This window comes from Aquarana catesbeiana, linkage group LG06 (genome assembly GCF_042186555.1).
Source record: "Aquarana catesbeiana isolate 2022-GZ linkage group LG06, ASM4218655v1, whole genome shotgun sequence".
Lineage (NCBI taxonomy): Eukaryota > Metazoa > Chordata > Amphibia > Anura > Ranidae > Aquarana > Aquarana catesbeiana.
Genome location: NC_133329.1, coordinates 76,956,884 through 76,964,084, shown reverse-complemented (window position 1 = coordinate 76,964,084; position 7,201 = coordinate 76,956,884).

Genomic DNA, 7,201 nt, shown 5'->3' with positions numbered 1-7,201 from the left:
CGTTTGAAAAACTGCTGTGCAAATACCGTATGACATAAAATAAATTGCTACACCCACCATTTTATTCTATAGGGTCTCTGCTTAAAAAAATAAAAATAAAAAAAACCCACTACCACCATAATTATTAAGTAATTATAATTATATAAATTAATATTTATATATATATATATATATATATATATATATATATATATATATATATATATATATATATATATATATACACACACACACACACACACACACACACACACACACACACACACACACACACACACACACACACACACACACACACACACACACACACACATATTTTGGGGGTTATAAGTAATTTTCTAGCAAGATAAAAGTCGATTTTTACATGTAGGAGCGAAGTGTCAGAATTGACCCAGATGGGAAGCGGTTAAACCAAAAATCCACAAAAAAAACATGATACAAATGTTATAAATTGAGTTGCAGTTCAGTGAGTAAAATAAGTATTTGATCCCCAAGCAAAACATGACTTAGTAGTTGGTGGAGAAACCTTTGTTGGCAAGCACAGAGGTCAGACGTTTCTTGTAGTTGGTGACCAGGTTTGCACACATCTCAGGAGGGATTTTGGTCCACTCTTCTTTACAAAATCCTTAAGGTTTCTTGGCTGTCTTGGGAGCTCAAAGTCTCAGCTCTCTCCATACATTTTCTATAGGATTAATGTCTGGAGACTGACTAGGCCATTCCATGGGATCAAAAAAGATGTTAGTGTGAAACACCTCACCTCCATCCTTGTCTGTGTCCCTGTCCTGGTGGTAGTCCATCACGTATTCAATACATTTGTTGGATTTGGCAAAAGGTGTGCAGCCAATTTCTTCTTTTATGATCCAATGCTCACAGACGCGGGTTGGGGCCGCACCCAGTCCAACCACCCTTGTGGATTACAATACTTACCTGGAGCAGTGGCTTGTTTTATGTTCCTGTAGACCACTCCATGACCTTAATGTGCTTCTTCTTGAGCCACTCCTTTGTTGCCTCGGCGGTATGTTTTGGGTCATTGTCATGCTGGAAGACCCATCCACCACCTATCTTTAGTGTTCTGCCTGAGGGAAGAAGGTTCTCATCCAAGATTTTACAATTGGCCCCTCAATGCGGCAAAGTCGACCTGTAACCTTTAGCAGAGTAACAGCCACAAAGCATAATATGTTTCCACCTCTGTGCTTGACTGTAGGGATGGTGTTCTTAGGGTCATAGTCAGCATTTTTCTTCCTCCAAACATGGCAAGTCGAGTTAATGCCAAAGAGCTCAATGAGCTCAATTTTGGTCTCCTCTGACCCAGTGGTGTATTTAAGTTTTGTGCTGCCCTAGGCCTGACTAAACCCATGCACCCCTAATTTAAATATGACCCGCCCCTTCTTGTCAAGGCCACACCCCTTTGAGTTTAAGTCCCGCCCTGTCATCCGTAAACCACATACCTTTCCATTTTAGGCTCCATCTTTTCATCTTAGAGCTCCACCTCTTCCTCTCTCTACATTAAAAGTGGGTACCAAGTGTAGCCTCATCACTGCCCTTCAATGCAGCCTCATCGGTGCCCATCAATGCAGCCTCACCGGTGCCCATCAATGCAGCCTCACCGGTGCCCATCAATGCAGCCTCACCGTGCCCATCAATGCAGCCTCACCGGTGCCCATCAATGCAGCCTCACCGGTGCCCATCAATGCAGCCTCACCAGTGCCCATCAATGCAGCCTCACCAGTGCCCATCAATGCAGCCTCACCAGTGCCCACCAATGCAGCCTCACCAGTGCCCACCAATGCAGTCTCACCGGTGCCCATCAGCGCAGCCTCACCGGTGCCCATCAATGCAGCCTCACCGGTGCCCATCAATGCAGCCTCACCAGTGCCCATCAGGGCAGTCTCGCCAGTACACATCAGCACAGCCTCACCAGTGCCCATCAGCGCAGCTTCAACAGTACCCGTCAATGCAGCCTCATCAGTGCCTGTCAATGCAGCCTCATCAGTGCAGGTTATCAGTGGCCATCACTGTAGCAAATCAGTGCAGCTTAAGAGTGCCGCCTAATCAGTGGCAATCAGTGCAGCCTTAACCTCTTTAGAGCCCTTTAACACTGAAAGCACCCGGGCGTCATCGGTAAAGTGGCGCTATTTTTAGCACAGCTTTACCGTCGTTTTAGCGGTGCTATTCAGCCGATAGCGGGGCAGTTTTAACCCTCGCTAGCAGCTGAAAAGGGGTTAAATCGGCCAGCAAAGCGGCGCTGTGGGTCGTTTTAACCCTTTTTTTGGCCGCTAGCGGGAGTTAAAAGCGCACTGCTAACGGCCAAAATCCCCTGCAAAAATGACGGTAGATCGCTGATAAAAATATCGGCGTTTTAACAGCGATGGCACCAACACCCAGTGTGAAAGGGATCTTAGTGAAAGTTCATGTACTGCAAAGTTTGCAGTACATGAACTTTCACTGAAGGTGGAGTATTTAATGAGTTTGTAGCAAAGGCAAAGGATCACTTTATTGCAGCATCATGATCTGTAAATTCATTTCCATATTGAGCACAGATTAGCTGCAATAAAGTGATCCCATGCATGTGCTAAATAGAAGAGTAATAGAAATGTACTTTACTTTACCTGCTGTCCTGGCTAGAGGGTAGGGGGTTCCCCTCCGTGCTTCTCTCTCTCTCCTCCTCCTCGTCCTGTCATCAGACAGACCCCGCCCCTGGCTGGGGAGACGAGCGGAGCAAAAGAGGGCCGAATGGAGGAGGGTAGAGGGCGGAGCTTTAGGCTCCGCCCCCACCCGTACGAATTACATGCAGCCAGACACCGGCCGCTTATGGGGACGCGAGCAGCTTCCCCCACGGCCAAGCACGCCATCACACCACAGCAAACCTGCATTTGTGCGGGAGAAGGCCGCGGGATACGGGAGGCGGGTGGGGGGGGGCGGCTGTTTCGCCGCCCCCCCCGCAAAGTGCCGCCCTAGGCCTGGGCCTTGTTGGCCTAGGCCTAAATACAGCACTGCTCTGACCTCAACACTTTCTCCCAATCCTCTGAATCATTTAGATGTTCATTGGCAAACTCCAGATGGGTCTGTACATGTGCCTTCTTGAGGAGGGGAACCTTGCGGTAGAGTTGCCATCTCATCCCTTTAACCTGAACCCTTTAAACTCAGAACCTTTAAATTACAAAGGTTCTGAGGCTAATTAAAAGCAGATAAGGCACCAAGTGAGTTTAATTACCACCTTAATTAGCCACAGAACCTGTGTAGTTAATATGTGTTCGGGTTTAAAGGGATGAGGTGGCAACCATACCTTGCGGGCACTGCAGGTTTTCAATCCATGACGGTGTATTGTGTTACCAATGACTTGTTTGGTGACTGTGGTCCCAACTGCCTTGAGATCATTCACAAGCTCCTCCTGTGTAGTTCTGGGCTGATCCCTCACTTTTCTCATGATCATCCTTACCCCATAAGGCAAAATCTGCATACAGCTCCAGACGGAGGGCGATTGATGGTTATTTTGTATTTCTTCCATTTGCAAATAATCGCTCCAACAGTTGTCTCCTTCTCACCAAGCTTCTTGCTGATGGTCTTGTAGCCCATTCCAGCCTTGTGCAGGTCTACAATCTTGTCCCTAATGTCCTTTGACAGCTCTTTGGTCTTGCCATAATGGTGAGGTTTGAATGGAAGAAAGAGATTCTGTGGACAGGTGACTTTTATACATATAACGAGTTGTCATTAGGAGCACCTTCTTAAAGTGACAGGACTAATCTGTGTACCACATTAGCACCTACTGTAGCCATTCTGTGGGAGCTATGGCTGCCACCTCATCCCTTTAAACCCAAACACATATTAATTACACAGGTTCTGTGGCTGATTAAGGTGGTAATTAAACTCACTTGGTGCCTTATCTGCATTTAATTAGCCTCAGAACCTTTGTAATTCGTATGTGTTCAGGTTTAAATGAGATGAGGTGGCAACTCTAGTGGGAGCCAGAATTGTTGTTGGTTGGTTGGGGATCAAATACTTATTTTACTCGCTGACCTGCAACTCAATTTATAACATTTATATCATGTGTTTTTTCTGGATTTTTGGTTGATATTATGTCTCTATCATTTAAAATACACCTATGATAAAAATGATAGACCCTTCATTTTCTTTGTAACTTGTATGCAGTCACATTGTGGAGCGATCGGTTGCCTGAATTCTGCACATTGTGCTGTTATTAGTGATATATTACTACTATAATATTATTCATTTAGTGTGATGTAAATAGTATTCATTTGTATGATGGATCAGGCATATACTAGATCAACATGTACAATGTATCAGGATGTCTGATGTATTCATTTGTACAATGTGTCTATACAAAGTATTCATTTGCATGATGCAAATGTTTGTACAATGTATTAGTTTGTATAAAGTTATCAAAAGACAGAAATATGTGATTGATCTTAATATTAGTGCTGTATGTCCCATAAAATGTATGATAATCAATTCTCTTCAACATACGTTATACTGCAATATGCCCACATACACTCACCGGCCACTTTATTAGGTACATCATGCTAGTACCGGGTTGGACCTTCTTTTGCCTTCATTCTTCATAGCGTAGATTCAACAAGGTGCTGGAAACATTCCTCAGATTTTGGTCCATAGTGACATGATAACATCACACAATTGCGTTCCACCACATCCAAAGGTGCTCTATTGGATTGAGATCTGGTGACTGTGGAGGCCATTGGAGTACAGGCAGTGGCGTAGTGTGGGGGGTGCAGGGGGTGCCGTGGCCCCGGACGCGACATTTAGGGGGGCGCCAGTATGTGTCACTGGCTGCCTCCTCCTAATTTCTCGATCCTGTGTCCCCGGCCCGGCCGCCATGTTAAGTGGCTGGCGCCCTGTGATTGGGCGTATGGGGGTCATGTGAGGCGTAGGGCTGGCCTGTCCTAGATCGCTCCTGAAGTCCCGCCTCCGCACATGACCCCCCATACGCCCAATCACAGGGCGCCGGACATTGAACATGGCTGCAGCCAGAGCGCAGGGGAGAGAAGAATGTGAGCCACCGCTGTGTTCTCCTCCTCCTCCGGATCGATGCAGCCAGGATAGGAAGGTGAGTTAGAGTCTTGTTACTGGCCGGGGGGGGGGGGGGGGGGGGGCGAGAGAGACTGTAGGCAGGACAGTGTAGTATAGTATAGTGGTTAGTATAGTGTAGTTTAGTATGGAGGTCAGTGTAGTGTAGTGGTCAGTATGGGAGGTAGTGTAGTATGGTGGTCAGTATAGTGTAGTATAGTATAGTGGTTAGTGTAGTATAGTATAGTGGTCAATATAGTATAGTATAGTGGTCAGTATAGTGGTCAGTATAGTGTAGTTTAGTATGGAGGTCAGTGTAGTGTAGTGGACAGTGTAGTATGGTGGTTAGTGTAGTATAGTATAGTGGTTAGCATAGTGGTCAGTATAGTGTAGTTTAGTATGGAGGTCAGTGTAGTATAGTGGTTAGTATGGTGTTTAGTGTAGTGGACAGTATAGTGGTCAGTATAGTGTAGTGGACAGTGTAGTGTAGTATGGCGGTCAATATAGTGGACAGTGTAGTATAGTGGACAGTGTAGTGTAGTATAGTGGACAGTGTAGTGTAGTATGGTGGTCAGTGTAGTGTAGTATAGTGGTCAGTATAGTATAGTGGTCAGTGTAGTGTAGTATGGTGGTCAGTATAGTGGACAGTGTAGTATAGTGGACAGTGTAGTGTAGTATGGTGGTCAGTATAGTGTAGTATAGTGGTTAGTGTAGTTTAGTATGGAGGTCAGTGTAGTGTAGTGGTCAGTATGGGGGGCAGTGTAGTGTAGTATAGTGGTCAGTGTAGTATGGTGGTCAGTGTAGTGTAGTATAGTGGTCAGTATAGTATAGTGGTCAGTGTAGTGTAGTATGGTGGTCAGTATAGTGGACAGTGTAGTATAGTGGACAGTGTAGCGTAGTATGGTGGTCAGTGTAGTGTAGTATGGTGGTCAGTATAGTGTATTATAGTGGTTAGTGTAGTGGTCAGTATGGGGGGCAGTGTAGTGTAGTATAGTGGTCAGTGTAGTATGGTGGTCAGTGTAGTGTAGTATAGTGGTCAGTGTAGTATGGTGGTCAGTGTAGTGTAGTATGGTGGTCAGTATAGTGGACAGTGTAGTATGGTGGTCAGTATAGTGTAGTATAGTGGTTAGTGTAGTATAGTGGTCAATATAGAATAGTATAGTGATCAGTATAGTGGTCAGTATAGTGTAGTTTAGTATGGAGGTCAGTGTAGTGTAGTGGACAGTATAGTATAGTATAGTGGACAGTGTAGTATGGTGGTCAGTATAGTGTAGTATGGTGGTCAGTGTAATGTAGTATAGTGGACAGTGTAGTATGGTGATCAGTATAGTGTAGTATGGTGGTCAGTGTAATGTAGTATGGTGGACAGTGTAGTATAACAGACAGTGTAGTATAGTGGTCAGTGTAGTGTAGTGTAGTATAGTGGTCAGTATAGTGGTTAGTGTAGTATAGTATAGTGGTTAGTATAGTGTAGTTTAGTATGGAGGTCAGTGTAGTATAGTGGACAGTGTAGTATAGTGGACAGTATAGTGGACAGTGTAGTGTAGTATAGTGGTCAGTGTAGTGTAGTATAGTGGACAGTGTAGTGTAGTGTAGTATAGTGGTCAGTATAGTGTAGTATGGTGGTCAGTATAGTGTAGTATGGTGGTCAGTATAGTGTAGTATGGTGGTCAGTGTAGTGTAGTATAGTGGTCAGTATAGTGTAGTATAGTGAACAGTGTAGTATGGTGGTCAGTGTAGTGTAGTATAGTGGACAGTGTAGTATGGTGGTCAGTGTAGTGTAGTATAGTGAACAGTGTAGTATGGTGGTCAGTGTAGTGTAGTATGGTGGTCAGTGTAGTGTGGTATAGTGTAGTATACTGTAGTATAGTGGTCAGTGTAGTGTAGTATAGTGGACAGTGTAGTATGGTGGTCAGTGTAGTGTAGTATAGTGGACAGTGTAGTGTAGTATAGTGGACAGTGTAGTATAGTGGACAGTGTAGTGTAGTGGACAATATAGTATAGTGGTCAGTGTAGTGGACAATGTAGTGTAGTGGACAGTATAGGAATCAGGTAGGTCAGTACTATTGTATTTGAAGGGACTCAGGGATAGCTAAAAGTCCGCAGGTTAGGGGGCGCAAATTACTTGCCTTGCCCCGGGTGCTGACAACCCACGCTA